The sequence below is a fragment of the Terrapene carolina genome, unplaced genomic scaffold (assembly GCF_002925995.2).
Source record: "Terrapene carolina triunguis isolate 2854851 unplaced genomic scaffold, T_m_triunguis-2.0 Scaffold96, whole genome shotgun sequence".
In the NCBI taxonomy this organism is placed as follows: domain Eukaryota; kingdom Metazoa; phylum Chordata; order Testudines; family Emydidae; genus Terrapene; species Terrapene triunguis.
This window is the reverse complement of record NW_020664447.1, coordinates 62006832-62024647: the sequence shown is the minus strand read 5'-3', so window position 1 is coordinate 62024647 and position 17816 is coordinate 62006832. Positions and strand designations below refer to the sequence as shown.

The window sequence follows — 17816 nt, the reverse complement described above, 5'->3', positions numbered from 1 at the left end:
ATAAACACATAGGGAGCAATTGAGCATGTCACCTACCTTTGCCCACCTCTCCCACAGCCATCTCTGCATGGAACACCCTACCCGAGCTGATCTCTCTCCCGATTGCCCAGGGCGCTGCACTACCTGCTGCTTCTTTAAATTTCACCGGGAGTCCCACTTCTTTTGCAATGCCTACCAGAATAGCCACTGCCCACCCCACCTTTTTGCAGCTCCAAAAGCTTCTTCCTGTGGCATTGCAAGGCACAGGGGTTAAGAGATAGGATGGGATTAACTGTGGCTGCTCATTTGCATGCCCAAAATGTTTTCCCAGCAGCCAGCAGTTGCTTGGCGATGGTGGAAGCAAAGGATCTGGAACAAAGGGGGAAGTTTGGCCCATGCCCATGTGTTCACCGAGCTCTTTGCCAGAGGGTACTTGCCAAAGTTGGCTCTGAGGATGCTTCTCTCCTGCCCATAAATAGCCTCTGAGTATGGAGTTGGTTAATACCAGATCCAGTGATGAGTCACCACACCCCTAGTCTGAAAGGGAGGGTGTGGGAGCTGTTAGATCAGATAAAGCATCAGCATGGATGGAAACAACAAGGAGTCTGGTGGCACCTTAAAGACTAACAGATTTATTTGGGCATAAGCTTTCGTAAAAACCTCACTTCTTGGATGGATTATCCAGAGATGACACCAGTGGTTTGCAGGGCTAGCCACATCCAGCTTCCCCCACCCTCAGGTATTAGCCAGGTAGCAATCAAGCCATCACTGTGTGTTAACAGTGCATCAAAGAACAGAAAAAAGCTCTGGTGTCATTTATCATAAGCTTTGTAATGGAGCTGTTTGGAAAGGAAGGGCGAGTTCGCAGAGCGGGTGATGCAGGAAGAGGCATCATGGCAGCTGTGGGCCTCCTGCACTCCAGAGAGCCAATTCCTGAGGTGTCCCGTCAATTCTCACTGGCCTCAGATGGAGTGAAGGGCATCTGACACTCTCAGGCCTGGTCCCAGAACTGACTTTGGGGAGGTACGTGATGGTAGCGTTCAGTGAAGGAGGAAGTCCAGTAGGCTCACAGGGGCAGCAGGGCAGCTCCCAAATTCCTGGGTCTCTGAAAAGAGCCTCTCTCCCAAAGTTGCCCAGGACACCCTGTTTCCAGACAGGCTGGCTGTGCCCCAAGAGTAGTCCCTAGGGGGAGCTGTGCTGCAGGGAGAGGTGCAGGTGTCCCAGTACTGGCACTCTCCTATCTAAGTCAGTACTAACCCCTGGTTCCCCAGCATGGGGCTAGGAGGTGCAGTGCTGTAGGCATGGTGTTGGGGAGGGACCCTCCTCCCAGTCAGTACTGACTCCAGTGCCCCAGGGTGGTGTTAGGGGGTGCTGTGCTGCAGAGAATGGTGTGAATGACTCAGCAGGGGGTAATACTCCAATGCCCCAGTAGTGCTAGGGGGTACTTTACTGTGCTGCAGGGAGAGATGTTAGTGGATTCAGTAGGTAGCATTCTTCCCTCCAGGGATCGGGGGAGCTGCTCCAATGAAGATGCTCTCTTGAAGGCAGACTAAAACCAGCACCCTGAGCGCAGTGGGCATTAATGATTGCACTGCATTCTCCCAGGCATTGGGGAGCCAGCCCCAGAGTCAGGTCAAATCCAAGGGAGGCAGTTGCATTCTGTCCACTCCTTCAGCCACGCAGTGATCCCAACTGCTCACTGCTTAACATGCCTGGCGAACAAACTCCCTTTTGAGAAAGCATCTGGTGTGTTTCTCTTTTTAGAGACTGTGGACAAGGCAGCCAGCTGGGGCCCCCTCGGAGGCACACATCAGCCAGCCCACACAGCCTTCGGGGGGACTCAGAAGACAGACTCCACTGGTAAATAACATGGCTTCTTCTAGGCACACAGAGAGCTGCAGACATGTGGCTCTGAAGAGCACTCCGTGTTCCAGCCTCTTCCCAGCATGCTAATGCGAGTGCGGAGAATACAGACTGTCCTGATCACTCCAGGGGAATTCCCCAGCCCACAACACACAGCTGAGCAAATCCTTAACCACTTACCCATAGGCAGGCACCATGCATTTGCCAGCCTTTTCCCCGGGGAACAGCCATGCTGGGGGCAGCTGTGGCATCAGGTGGAAGATGCTAGTTCACAGGGCTGGGAATTTTCAGCACATCTCAAGCCAATGCCAGGTGAGCAAGTTGTAATGTGTCTGCAGGCACCTTAAGTCCTCCTCCCCCACGCTCTTTGATGATCCCGTTCAGGGGGCCAGGACTCAGGGATTGCCCCTTCTGCAGATTGTGTTGCTCAGAAGGAGGCAGTTAGGTAGGCAGGGAGAGGCAGAGTGAGCTTCCTACCCTGCATGGTCCCAGCTCGCTTAGGACCTGGGGCCTAAAGGCACTCAACACTTTGCAGGATCAGGGCCTCCTTGTGTCAGAGCCAGAGCTGCCGAGCTCTGCTTTGCTTCTCCTCCAATCACGTGGCCACAGCACTATCCGGTTAGCTGCTGCTCCCAGCTACTTGCAGGTGTTTCAGAGCCTATTAACGTGACTGAGAAAACACGGGAGATAGACTGTTTCCTTTATGTCAGGGCAGAAATGGCCAGGTCTTCGCACGTGTACAGGCCAGGCTGGGAGGAGAGGGAGGCACCAGGAGAGACAGAGACAGAAAGAAAATGGGCTGGCAGGGAGAACTGGCATCACTTTACGGATTAGGCCAGAGAGCTGGGCACATCCTGGATTATTAAGGGGGAGTGAAGGGGGATGGGCCAATGTGCAAGAAATCAACCCTGAAAATAGTGGGGGAAGCTTCAGGTCGGAGCAGGTGACTTTAGGGGGCAGTCAGCCCAGCCCACCTTAGCCTGAGGTCTCTGGGCTTGGGAGGCATTGGGAGCCCTTAGGATGGTCCATATTCAGTCTCTGGCACCAGGGACCCTCTTGTACAAGGGGACATGGGAGGGGCACTCTGGGGCTGGAGAAGAGAAGGGTGTCAATCTCACAGATGGGAAATGTGGGGGGTGGGGAGGATTAGAAAGCTCTACATGCCCCTTGCCAATCCCATTTGGTGAAATCCTGCCTAGCTCAGCATGTGCTGAAGTGCTGCCAGCGCACCACTCAGGGTAACAAGATTCAGGCCCTTCTGCCCAGCTGCATCCCACACATGCTCCACATCATTAATGCTGCAGTGGAAAAGAAAAGAAAAGAAAAGAACATTGCAGCAGAGGGCAAAAGAGTCACTTCGAATCTCCTCCCGTTACTCATCTCAGGTGAGCCTTGGACACCAGGACAGCTTGGAACTACCCGAGGCCAGGCTTGCCAGGTCACATACTCTGCAGTGCCAATGCTAGGACACTATGTCTGGGCCGGCAGGGGAGACAGTTCACAAAAGGAATTTTAATATACACCTGGGGGGGCCTGATGTATGCTGTTCAGTAGGGGGGCAGCGCTGGCACAGTCACAAAGACAGCACCAGCCAGTCCACCCGTGGAGCTGCCCAGCTAACGTGTTCTCACAGAAACCCAATCTGCCTCTCGCGCCTTCCCAGGTGCCAAAACCGCCAAACGACCCCTATTCAACTGCCCAAATCCCCATTGATCCCTGGGCAACTTCCACAACAAAGCTCTGCGTTGTCAGTACAGAAATGGGCATCACTCTGAAAACGGACTATGTTGGGACAAGGGAAAGGAAATGGAGTATCAAAACAAATAACTCCGACGCCCCTGTTGTGATGGTTTTATTCCCATGTGATTCACTATAAATTCCTTCTTTAAAATTTAAGTGAAGATGCTGCAGCACACTCAGCTTGCAGCAGAATCTGCCACAGGACTGTGTGGCAGTTTGTCAGAGTACAGGCCTTGGCTGCATCAGAGGGCTCAGCAGCTCCCGACATGGGAGCTCCAGCCCTGTCATTGCAGAGGGAGAGCCAGGGAGTAAGGAGAGAGATGGTTTCCTACAGTGCGATGCAAACTGTTGAGACAAGAGGCCCTGAGGTTACACGCACTTGTCTCTTCTGTTGCAAGGAGGTGCCCAGGAGAGGAGTGAACTATCGCGCTTGTAAGACACCCTTAGCCTGGAATACAGGTATCTGAACATTAGTTAGTCAGAAAGAGCTGTTAGACAAGCCCTTACTCTGTACCCAACCCAGCTCTTATGGAAGCCAGTGAGAGCTGCATCAGGCTGTTAGCACCCAGCACCTTGGCTCCCAGCTCTGTTGTAAGCCCCCCTACTTCAGAGAGCAGCCCTGCTCTCTGCTCCACTCTGGAGGCTGTGTTCCCCTTCCGACTTCTCCTACCTCCATCCTGGATGGATTCAAAGCAACCGACTGGCTCAGACCGCCTAGTAATCTCCATTTGCTGCCTTTGCAGAGTCACTGTAAGCACAATGGGCAGCCGTGTGTAAGCCTAGGCCCCCTCTAGTGCTGAGGCAGGAGCATCTCACACAGTCAGCTGCAGGTGACAGCGGGGAAGAGCAGCCTGACGCTAATACTTGGGACATCGCTGTGCACTCTTGCTGGAAGATCTTCCAGTCCCAGGCACCCATCCTCTGGGACACCTCAGACCCAGGTTCACAAGATCACAAAGGCAAAGTCTAGAGACTTTTGGGAGCTCAGCATCCACTCAAGTATTTTATACAAGAACGTCCCCCATCACCTATGGGAGATCCTGAGGCAGAGCCCAAGTGCGACGGAAAAGAATGTTCCACACCTGCTGCAAGTTCATAGGGTCAGAGGCAGGAAACAGGCCCAGCACAGAACCGGAGATAATGGTTTATGGAGTGTTTGGCACTGAAAGGGAAAGCAACATCAGAACTACAATGACTGGACAGCAAGAGACTCACTGCAATGAGTCTGGGAGGGGACAGCAGCTTTGGGGCAACTACCACTTGAAACCTTAGAGGAGAACTGTCAAAAGCCAGAGTTGGGAAGCTGAGCGCTTCTGAAATCCACCCCAGTGCATAGGGACTGATCATGGTGATTCAGTAAGGGGCACTCTTGCACTGGAATCAGTACTGACCCCAGCGCCCCTCCATGCTGCTCGGGGACACCATGCTCATGGAGGCGCTCTCTATCAGAGGTGTGATACTGACCTCCAAACCACTTGTGCTCATTAAAGATCTCCTGGTACTTTTCACAAGAGTCGTCTGGGCTAAATTCCAACTTGGGATATTACATTTCACCCCGTTTCAGATGGATGCCATTCTCCTTCCTGCTCAAAAAGTTATTGTCTTGCCGAGTGCTGTCAAACGGCTGCCACTGCCCAGCTCACAGAAGGCTGCATTCAGTGGCAAGCTAAGCGCTTTGGGATTCAATACTCCCTCTCTCTAATGCTGGAAGGTGACAAATACACTTCAAGGTTACTGAGTTAGTGAGGACCTCTGGACTGGGAGAGGGAGGGGACTAGGCAAGCCACTCACCCCAATGTTACATTATTAAACTATTATGCAGTGTCTTGGAATCTAGAAACCACTTCTTATACTGCAGATAACCCTCCCCTCCCCTGCCCCACTGTGGGTAGCTTCACCGCACCCTAGACTCAGGAAGAGGCTCCTGCCAACCACAGAAAATCTCAGGCTTAGTCCGGCAGCCACACCAGTCCACCTTGCGTTAGGGGCCATACACGGTTCTCTTGTGGATTCTGTATCTCAAGACCACACACTTTAAGAATCTACTTGATGACACTATCACTGCTAAGCCTTTTCATCCCTCACCCACCCCCAATTAGTAAGAGTTTGCATAATTTGGGGCATACAAAATCAAGGTGGAAAAGCTCTAAATACATGAAATGCAAGTATTTAACATTTGCAATGTCAATCATTAACAATACGTATTTGAATGAGAGTGATGTATGAGGAGGGGCCTTGGGATATAGCACGGACCTCACTTTCATTTGATACAGGGGCTACTCTTTTTAATGTGAAAAATATTCAAGTTATAAATATATATATATATATTCAACAAAATCATTATAACAATTTTAACCAAATGCTGCAGTGGGTCAAGTGCGGGGAGGGGGTGTTTAGATCCGAAACACTTTTCTACACACTTGCCTGAAGATGCGCTCATTTTACATTTTCTGTAAGTGCTTCAGTTATGAGTGGTAAGGAGCTGAGCGTTGGTGCTGATGTGGTACTTTTGCCAATGTTTGCTGCCCATGATTTCAGCTGTACTTCTGACATGGTGGCACAATTTGATTGTCCATAGCCTGCAGCCAGGAATTTGGTTGTCTGTTCGATGGCAGCAGGCATTGCTGCACTGATGCCACTTGCAGAGAAAGGGTGTATCCAGCTGGCAGACTCTTCAACACAGTGCCTTTGTGAAGGACAAAATAGGAAGCTACCGTATCAGGCTGAAAGTACATGGGCAGCTAACAGTCTTGGTACAATGTTGTGGTAAGCAACAGAGAGTCCTGTGGCACCTTTAAGACTAACAGATGTATTGGAGCATAAGCTTTCGTGGGTGAATGCCCACTTCGTCGGATTCACAATAATAAGCATCCACAATAGCATGGATGCTTATTACAGCTCTTTCTTGGGGCATCCTTAATCACTAAAGATGTTAGGCCCCATTCAAGGCAATGGTGCAAGAGTAAGACAAATATGTCGGTGTCATCTGATAATACTGATATTCCCACCAGTTTCTCTTTTGCAACCGTCACCATTTGTTGGACAGGGATGCTGTCAGGTTCTTCATGTGAGGAGGCCGTGTCTTCTCAGTTGATCACCCCACCTTCCCAGTTGATTTAAACTGGAGTATTGTCTCCGACTGTGATGACTGGCTTGTGCTTTGGAATGTGTCATTGGTGAAGCTTCTTGCCTCGAATGAGTTCTGTACAAATGATGTCAATCAGCTGTTTCTTATTGTCAGTTACCATCAAGACAACTTTCTGTGGAGGCAGCTGTGTACTTGTGCTCAACTAATGCACTCTGCGTACTTCTGTAGTTCTGCTAGATCTTGTGACACACTTTGTGCTGAAGTCTTGGTACATGTCAAAGAAAAGATATACATCACCTACTGCTTGTGTTCAGGGTAGAATCTGAAGTTGGTCACAACGTCCTTGATGATACCACTTGCTGGCCAGCGTAATACCCAAAGAACTCCAGAACCCTCAATGGCCATGCAGGTGACTTCTTGTGGAGTATGTCTATTAACATCTGCTTCCTTAGCCTTGGCAATTCTCATGTTGCCAGAGTCAGTAAACACTGACGTTGGTACAGGAGCCTACTCATGTGACAAAATATTCTTGATGTCAACCTCTCGTGAACTTGCTTGTAGGCCCATCACTCTTGAATAAACATTATTGTTAACTACCTTTGTTGCACCAATCTGTCCATACTTTGCTGTCACTGCCAATGTCTCTACTAACCTTGATATTGTGTCATGGAACCCTGTGGGACAGCTACATTCAAATTCTTGCATTTGGTGAATTCCAATTATACCTGTGTCATCTACATTGACTGATGGTGGTGCCACTTTACCAATGACAACATTTACTATTGCCTGTGGGGGCTTATGGCGGGGGGGGTCTTAGGGATCAATGCACAGCGTTAGCTTCTTACTAGTGGCTTCCCTGTGACCCTTGCAGCTGCAGAAATCCTTTATTTCATTCCTTCTTTGTGGATCTCTTGTACTTGTGCCTCCTGGTTGCCATTTATGTTTGCAATGTCTTCCACCAGCTACAGTAGCTGCATATGTGGAGGCTAACAACCCAATCTCAAGAGTCTCTGGTTTCAGGGTGATCTCAGTGATTCCACCATGGCTGCAGCCATTCTTCATGAAGGTGGTTTCAACGTACATATCACTGCATATACCATTCCATATTCCTGGATCATGGTGCATGAAGAAAACAGCTGACCATGTCTTTGGTTTATATGCTGTTAGTGTCTATAACTGTCCAATATTTGAAAATTAATTCTCAAGAATGAATATATAAGAATTTAAGTGGCAGGCTCAGAGTACAAGAAGAATAAGCCTTGTGTCTCGGTTCCGGGAGGATGAGGGGGCGTGCAAGCAAGGTACACTGCTAATACAGACACAACATATGCGCTTCCTCGCTAATTATGTTCCATAAGAAAATATTAGTTTGAAGTTTTCATTAAAAATAATTGAAATTCAATTAAAGGGGTTTCACTGTCACTTGGCTTGTGAATCAGGAAGGGGTGGTAGTAAGTGCTCATATTTCAAAATGCTCAACAGTGACAACGGTGTCATCAGGCAGTTTCTTCACATTTAGGGTCTTGAAATTCAGAATACACACACACTATACGGACACTAACACAAAATACTGCCATAAACTTGCATTTGGCTACAGGCCTAGCTTTTTCAGAGCACGATGGACAGTTGGTTTGGTCTGCAGCCCTCCTCCAGTCAGGGTGCCACTGCAATCTCACAGCCCTTCCCCCCCACTGCAGACTACAAGCCAGCCACTTCAATGAACCACTCCCCACTTCCCTCCGCCCCACCCCCATAGGAGTTTAGTCTAAAGAAACACCCAGGGCATCAGGCAAAAGACTAACAGAGAGACATATAAAGAAAGAAGAGACTCAGAGAAGCCCTGTGAGGAGGGTGTGGGGAGGTGACAAAGGTGTTTTCACGTTGCTCAGGAAAGCTATTCCCCCAAATCCCACTCCCTTTAGTCCTATACAGCCATCTATTAATGATGGGAACTGCCTACAGAGATGGCCAGTGCTCAGTAGGAACTAAATTTCTTTGGAGCTCTGGTGTGCCTAGGGTGACCTGATGTCCCGATTTTATAGGGACAGTCTCGATATTCAGGGCTTTGTCTTATATAGACGCCTATAACCCCCATCCTGATTTTTCACACTTGCTCTTTGGTCAACCTAGGTGGGCCAAGGTGTGGAAACCCCTCTCCCACCAGGGGATAAATGGGATAGGGATGCCTTGAGATGCAGCTGTGTCCCCAAATGCACCAGGACTGCCACACTTGCTATTCATATTCCTCGTGGGCAATACATTTCTGTCACTGATTAAGCAAATGGTGAGCTGTGCGTCCTCTGTACAGGATGTTTCCTTTGGCCCAGGCAGCAGGCCAAGCACCTGACACAGGGCTGCAGAGCAGGTTCATTTTTAACTCTTTCCTACACACCAACAGATGCGGCATTGGACAAAACTCAAAACAGTAAAAATAAACCTTGGGTGCTCCTGGTCCAGAGGATTTATCTGGAGTATGCCCCGTTCTCTCTCTCACACACGCAGGCCTCAGGCCAGTCCCTGACACATAGTTACAGAAATCCAGTTACACAGGTTAGTCCCATTAACCCTGGAACAGAGACATCACCCTGCTGACACAGCTGCTCCCTCTGCCTCCCACAGCTGGATCAAAATGGGACAAAGGGAATTGAAAGACTTTATAATCTGCCAGGGCCCAAGATCAGGATTAGGTGATTTCCTATGCGAAAACTAGAGCTGAGTCTAAACCCAAATTCCAGCTCCAAATGCCCTCAGACTTTGGGGAAGCTCAGGTCTAGAGATAGGGGCTGGAACTATGGGTGCGGTTGCACCCACTGGCTTGAAGAGGATTCCATTATATACAGGGTTTACAGTTTGTTTCAATGTCTCTCAGCACCTCCACTATACAAATTGTTCCATCATCCCTGGGTCTAGGGCAAATGATGCAGCTTTGGCCTCTCTCTCATTGCAATTGACAATATCCCAAGCACCAACCAAGCCTAGAGCTGCCCTCTCTGCCTTGCTCACTTGGTTCATATTTTAGCAACATGGGCCATCATTGCACCCTGAACTCAGATCTTGGAAAGCAAGAGAAGGGAGAAATGATCTTCAGCTACTGGTGTTAAAACAAACGTTTATAATTCGTGGAGTCTGCCCAGATTTGGGGACTGACAGACTCCTAAACCAAACAGACACACAAAGCTGAAAATGTTAGCACCTTTTAGTGTTCAGCGCACTGGTCTGGGAGCCAGGAATTCCTGAGGTTAGTCTCATCTCTGCCACTGATTCACCAGATGGTCTTGAGCCAGTCAAGCCATCTTTCTGTGCTTCAGTTCCTCTCCATCCCCACGTGCCACCTGTAAAATGCTGGCTCTGCTGCTGCACAAGTAGGACGTAGGAAGAGACACAGCATGGAAACAGTGCCTTATAGTGAGGCTCTCAGAAGAGTTTTTGCATCTCTACTGTTTTCTGCAAAATTTAACGGGTTTTTTAAATGAAAACCACCATCACCAAAATAAGGGTGAACTCTTGGCCTCATTGATGCCAATAGCAAAACTTCTGCTGAATTTCAATGTGGCCAGGATTTCACCTCCAGCCCTTTTGATTGTGAAGAAAAACTCCTGATTGTGATTCAGCGAGACAGCACCGCACCGAGTCTGCAGCCAGAGAGCCAGAAGCAGCAGTTCTTGGGAGGTGTAATTGCAATGGCGAGTTAATTCTGAAACCTAACAGCTATGCCAGACATTTCAACGCTTAAGTATTTCACTGCAGATCATGTCAGTAGAAACACCCAGCGAGTGCACTGTCTCCACTGTGGCTGGACTGATTTGAAAGACCCCCCTCGAGAAAAAGGCAGTAAAATGTTAAAAATGCAAGTAACCGAACATTTTATTCACTCATTTTTTGATTCTTAACATAAAAGGATGTGAGGAAAGAACATGAAAAGAAAAGAAAGACCTTGGGGAGGTGTTGGGGGTGGGGAGGAGAGAAAGAACAAGTAAATTTGATAGAAACCATTCAGTAACAATACAGTATCCTGGATTAATCAGCTTAATGAGTGTTTAAGATAAGAGAACAGAACAACAAAACACAAGCCCTCAATAGTGGTGTAACAGGCTCCCTTCTCTGCCCTTTGGACCACCACAAACTCTCTGGATGGGTCCTCTTCACCAGGTCACCAGGACAGTCTCGTGCAGCAACATACAATTAGAAGTCAACTTCTCCCTTCCGGGAACAGAGTACAAAATCTCACCATCCTGGGATCCTTGTTCCCTAGCCCCTGCCAGCCTCCCTCATTGCAGTGCCTTCCTCCCTGTCTTTTAACTGTTCCTGGCTGATTGTTCTCATTAGCTGTCAGCTTCCTGCCTACTTAAGCCATTGAGCACCCATTCCCCCAATTAAATCCACTCCAGGGGGTAGATAGCTAGTACCTCAGCATATATTTACACTGCAATTAAACACCCACAGCTGGTCTGTATCAGCTGACTCAGGCTTGCGGGGCTGTAAAATTGAGGTGTAGATAGTCAGGGTAGGCTGTAGCACACTCTGTCCTCACCGGGTCCCAGAGCCCAGGCTCCAGCCTGCACTTAAACATCTACACTGCAATTTTACAGCCCAAGCCAGCTGACATGGGCCAGCTGTTGGTGTTTAATTGCAGTGTAGACATACCCTGGGTAACCAGAGTGCTGAGTCAGCTCTAAGCGCCTAGCACTCTGTCACATGTGCAATCAGAACTGCCCAAGGCACAAACCCACACTCACATTGCAGTTCAAAAAGTTTGGTTATTTCCTCACTTCTTGACATTATATTTCCCTCCTGCCCAGCTCTGCCCTCTCAGGTTCTGATAGAAAACAGAAGCTGAAGCACTGACACACTCCAGGAAACGTTGCTCTCAGTTAGGGTGACCAGACAGCAAATGTGAAAATCAGGACAGTGTTGGGGGGGTAATAGGAGCCTATATAAGAAAAAGACCCAAAAATCAGGACTGTCCCTATAAAATCGGGACATCTGGTCACCCTACTCTCAGTGGATTCCCAATGCAGCTGGAGGCAGAAAAATCTAGAAATCTCTCAAAAGGAGTCTGAGATTTTGAACCCAAGGTCTGAGAGAACTGCATAAACATCCAAACTTCAGGCCATGCCTACGAACTGCACCATGAGAGTCACCTGCTGGAGATCCTGCGTTGGTCATAAAACTGACAAGACAAAGCATTTGGTGGCTGATGGCCAGTAGAGGAGCAGCCCATAGGGTTATATTGTCCTCTCTCATCCAGGCAGTTCAGAGCACCTTAATCTCCCTACAGCCAACCTAAACCACACAAGAGAAGAGGCAGCTTTTGGCAGGAACCCTGCCACCCACACCCAGGGCAGGGAAATTCCCTCTGTGATGATGCTGTGCCCTTCCTTCGTTGCTTCGATTACGTCCATTGCAGCAGCCTCCAATATCTGCCTCAGCCTGACATTCCTGGCTCCTGCCTCACCAGCCCTTTAATGTCACACTGATGTTGGCTTTTCTTTGAAGGATTTCTCTGTATGTTCAACACAAGGATAATACACACCTATGTGCTGCATAGCAGAGGGCTGCCATGGGATAGTCTAAGAGAGCAGCAAGGTCAGGCACTTAGAGGGGCACTTTTTAGTAGTAGTAAATTGTATGGTGGTAGCACTCTGAGGCCCCAGCTGGGACTGTGCTGGACTAACTATCCCTATCCTGAAGGACTTACAGTCTGATTTAAGATCCACACACAGATTTTGTGCCCATATAATTATTTGGATGGGGTGAGACGAAGTTATACCAGTATAAAGGTGCTTATACCAGTATCAGTTATTCCCATAAGGGAAAGGGAATAAGCACCGGTATAACTGCATCCGCACTAGGAGGGTTGTTTGCCTTTACCTGTACCGGTGCAGTTAAAGCAGTACAATGTGTGTGTGTAGACAAGCTCTAAGATGAGACACAGCAACGGAGTGTGACAAACACAGGAGGATGAGTAACAGTGATCCCAGGTCTGTGTAACTACCAGTTACACCGGGGAGGCAATGTGATTTAGGAGCTACAGCACTGGACTGGGAGTGAGGAGACCCGGGGTCTAATCCTGGCTCTGCAAGTAACCTGCCACTTCACCTTGGTGGCTCTGGTCCCCTCCCGCTCTGTGTGTCTTGGCCCTTTAGATTCTGCTCTGAAGAGCTTGTCCCTTGCTATGTTTACGTACAGCACCTTGCACAATGGGACCCCGATCTTGGCTGGAGCCTCTAGGAACTACTGAAATAGAGAGAAAGTGTTCCTACAGGCATAATTAGCTAGGGGAGGGATTCAGTTATAAACTAATAAATAATGTTACCACCTGCTAACAGTATTTTGTCACTGTCAAACTACTAATGAGAGCTACATGTGAACTGATGACTCAGGACTAGATTTTTAAAGGTATTTAGGCACCCACAGATGCAGGTAGGCACCTGGTGGGATTTTTAAAGGCACCTAACTCCCATTGGTTTCACACAGAGATGGGCATCTAGGTACCTCTGAAAAATCACACTGGGTGCCTACCTGCACCTCAAGGCACCTAAATGCCTTTACAAATCTGGTCCTTAGTCCTGATGGATTCCACATTCCATTATCAGACCCACTTTCCACTTCCCAAACACCTTCTAGACCTTTCAACTGAAAACATTATCCACACAGAGTTTAACAAGCAATGGATTCAAGGCTATTTCTTCATTTATCGAATGTCACAAGTAAATTTATTCTAGACTTTTTGAACTGGGGAATTACAAACAACTTAGAACAAACGTGAATCGCAGTCTTGTAATAATCTAAAACCAAACCTGCTTTTCCTCAGGCCTCTCTCATAGGTGATGCAATGTTTTCCTCAAAGTGGAGGTACAAGACATTAGTTTAATTGCTGTAAATGTGTTTAACGTAAAGAAGCGCTGCTTCTAGGAGGGCAAGACTGATGAATGTAGAATGCAATATTGTTTATATCATTTGTATGGAATAGCTAGCTCTTACATCACAAGAATACTGATATTTTCATAAGAGTTAATGTGACTGACTGATTAGTTTAATATCAATTAAATCCAGTTGTGGGTGTTAGAAAGTTGTCTCTATCTTTGTTAAAATAGCACAATGAAAAGAGGGATGTGTTTTCTAGAAGAAATGGGGTAATAGTCAAAAACACTGACAATCCCTCCTTCTATGAGAGGGGGAAGACAGTGTCAAATCTGGTTTAGTTTAACTGAAACTGGAAGCTCGTGGAGCAAAAACCTGTCATGTTTTATTTGTCTGTAAAGCACCATGCACACCTCTGGCTCTGTATACGTAATAACTAACAGTGATCACCAGGGCTGTTATTACAATCTCTCGTCTTTGTATGCTTCCAGCTGTTGGTGACGCCTGAACTGGGGATTAGTTAATGTTTGTGACAATCTTTGAAGATGAGAACATGCTACCAAAGTGTCAAGTTTTATTATGTAAAATGAAGGGTTTACATGCATTCAGATATTGTTACACTGTAGCTGCAGGAAGGCCAAGATATTGCTACATAAACAAGGCAAAGAATCATAATTGCAGAGAGGCTGAAAGAGAGTGTTTTGGCTGCCGATGAGACCATGAAATGTTGGATTTTTGCATTGCTTTGCAGGAGGGTGTCTGCTGGACCAAGTTAAGACAGTTCCTTCCTGAGAGATTTCCTCATGTCCACCCACCCACTCACTCACTCTTCCACCCCTGTACTATGCCAGTTTAGACATGGTAGCCGGAGGAGGGTCAGGATAGCAATGGGCCAGCAGGGCTCTCCCTGTCCCCATCCCACAATTCAGTAGGCTGTAACCATCCATTGTACAGCCTTCTGCTCCGGTCTGACTCTTTTTCCTGTATTTTTTCCAATAACAATAAAAGCTATGCACTTTCCCACAGCACCTCTCAGGCCACACAACACATACCTAGGAATCACTCAACCCCCACAGAAATTCAGCCTAGTCTGGAGTGGAACATCATCATTCAGCCCCTGTATGTTTCTAGGAGGGGAATAACTTCCCCAGCGGAGTCCCTGGAGGGTGGAGCTATTCATGCTTGTTCTCTGAGCTTTATTTTAGGTAGAATCCTCCCCCACCTGTCCCCCCAGTCACAGAGTGGAATTGCCAAGTTTGCAGGGAGAACCTGTATCTAGACACTAACACCATTCCCTACTGGAACTGTCTGGAATGTAAGAACACAAGGACATTGATCAGTCAGTGAGATTTTCATCAAACAGTTAAAAGGAGATACCCACACAGACAGAACCTTGGCCAGACAAGGCTGTGCTCCCTCAATAATAATCTATTAGCAAATGATCGTATATTATAAATACACAGTGTTACATAGCCATTCGTTACACTGAACGAGGTAGCAAGCAAGGGAAACAGCGATGTTACGTATCTGTGGACGGCTTTGGATGAAGTCATAAGCCATGAGTGAGCAGCTCGGCCAGAGCATTAGATCATCCCAACCCCACAGCTACTTTCAGTTGGAGTCATCAGTTTCTCAGTACCCAGTGTTTTTATGTGAAGTGAGGTAGAATAGTCTTTTTTTTATTGCCAGCATGAAGCATTTCCTGGCATGTCCAATATCACCAGGCACAGCTCCAGGAAGGAGGATTGTGAAGCCCTGATGATGTGGGAAACTGACAACAAGCCATGGAATGATATAGTGGAGGCAGCATGATATTTTATCTCCCATCAAGGGAAGGAGGCGGCACACTTAAGTGTACAGGGACTCAGATTGGGAGTCAAGAGAATGGAGCTCTATTCCTGGCTCTATCATTGACTTATTGTGGGATTTCAGAGAAGTCCCTTCATGGGGCTATGCCTCAGTTTTTACATCTGCTCACCTGCCTTTAGCAAGTGCTTTGGAATCTATGGCTGAAAAGCTCTATAAGTATAACTATTATCAACACCACTCTATGGAAAAGAAAAGTAGAGATAAGAGTGTAATTATGCAAAAATCACCCCCGTCACTATAACGATCTGCATCCCGGATACAACCCCTGCTTTCTTGGAGTGGTAAACATGGCACTAGGATAAGGAGTAGCAAGAAATCACAGAAGTTGCCATCAGAGTGCCTTCAATGAACTCATTAAGAATGGGTATGTGTATAAATGACAGCCACATTGTACAGGGAGAGCTTTAGCAGGAGAAATTAACATGTTCTGTCAGCACTTTGGGGTTTTTCTACCTAACTTATCCAGCTGAAAAGAATTCCAGCCCCTTTCCAACACCCAAAGATCCACAGGGATGCTTCCCCACCTACAGTCAGGATCTTCCAACCAAACGTTAGGGGGGACACACAGATTCTCTCTCCCTTCCTTTCTTTTTCCTTTTGTTAGGGCTTGATTTTTTGTTTTAAATGCACCTTGTTCCACCAGGTCCTTCTGACCCTGTGCAGGCTGTCATGGAATGAGATATCAGATTCTGTTCCACACGATCTAATAGTCTGAGCCCAATTTTGGCCCGTTTTCTCCACTAACTGTGTAGGAGCTAAAAACAACACGCATAGGAGAAAACACATCCACTGAGCAAAAGGAACATCCCCGCTCCAAATGAAACAATATCCTCTCCCTCAATCTCCTCCACTTTTCCTAGTCCAGATCCCTCTCACCTCTTCTTGGGCAAGAAATGATAATATTGCATATTTCAGCCACTACCCCAGGAAACAGTGGGATAAATTAAAGGCAGCCTGCCCTTTGGAGCTGCTCCTTTGAAATCCTCTCTCTACTCATGCATTGAATGGCTGCTGCTGATCGTCCCCCTTTGCTCAGGCTGAGGGGAGAGATGAAAAGATGTTGTTCCCTACCTGCAAGAGGGCAGCTGAGATCTCAGTCCTTCTCACCATCAACAGCAGCAGAAAGCCAGCCCCACCTGCTAAGGGACCGTCTGCGAACTACCAGCTGCACAGCTCTGCCCCTCCCTCCCTCCCGGATCAGCAGCACTCCCCAGCTAACCGGACCTGGCAAGGAACCTGGATTAACTACATCAGCCTATGAAAACACCCCGGCGGGGCACCACAACAAACCCACGCAGGGACAGTCTGCAAAGTACCAGCTGCAAATATAAAGGGCTCCTCCCTTTATAGCAACAGCAATAGAAACCCCAGACCAGACCAGCTCCCCTTTCTCTCCCCGCCGTGGTGGTTTTGTATGTGTGCAATGATCCGCGCTGTGCAATGATTTCCCACCCCTCCCCCAGGGACCCATGGCCATCAGAGCTGCTTCCCTGTTTTGACATGAGCAGAAAAGGGGCACAACCCCTTTGGTGCAAACAATCGGCCGCAGGGAGCTCTCGGGGGCTCTTCCCCCTCAGCTCCTCCCTTCTGCAATAATGCAGCAGAAACAATCCAGCCCTACAACTCGCCCCCGCCTCCAGCCTACCCAGCTAAGGGACTGTCTGCAAATTACCAAACGCACAGACGAACACTGAAGAATGTTGAGGAGATTGGGGCCTACATTTCTGTAAGCGGCCTCTGGGTCAGTCTGTGACCACGTTTGAAAATCTGGCTGCATTTCAACATCCAGAGATGAGTCGCTGAGAAGGGCAAATCTCACACAAGCTAAACAGCTACAGATTCCTACACAGACCTGTCACGCCAGAGCCCAAAGCTAGAGAAAGATGTGTACCAGATACAGAAGCACGGACCAGAGGCTAAAAGTGTAAAAGGGAGGGTGAGAAATATGTATCCCCATATGATCAGGAATGAATTTTCACCACAGACGTGATGAGGGAAACCTGTTCTGTTTCTGGTCTAATTCTGATACTGTGTCCCTCACTGTATTATCTGAATTTATAGACTGTTCTATCAGATACACCCATAAAGAGAATAGCCCAGCCTTGCAAAAAAAGGAGAGAGATGGCATCACTACAGGGCAACCTGTCACTAGAGCAGTAATTCACAGAAGACCATACACCAGACAGTGTGAAGGTCCATCCTGGGCAGACCAGACAGATACCCGAAGGGGTCTGTCTCTTTCACACTTGGGCAGCACTCATGAAGCTTGTCTTGCCACTGAAGCGTCATTGAATTGAATTGCATGTACAGTATCTAAGGAACTTCCAAGGCATTTAGACTCTGTATTTCTGCATCATAAGCAAAACAACCTTCCCCCTGCAGTAAAATGTAATGAAGAGATTGGAGGAGGAGG

At 47.9% G+C, this 17816-nt stretch overlaps 1 protein-coding gene across 2 annotated transcripts in view; it reads right to left on the bottom strand.

Annotated features, from left to right (window-relative positions):
- Positions 1–16533, bottom strand: part of TMEM63C (transmembrane protein 63C) — a 68303-nt gene extending 51770 nt beyond the window's left edge. For both annotated transcript variants that reach the window (XM_026651462.2, XM_026651463.2), the window contains exon 1: positions 16475–16533. The gene's annotated coding sequence lies outside the window, so the exon portion shown is untranslated. The remainder of the gene's footprint in view (positions 1–16474) is intronic.
- Positions 16534–17816: the final 1283 nt, after the last annotated feature.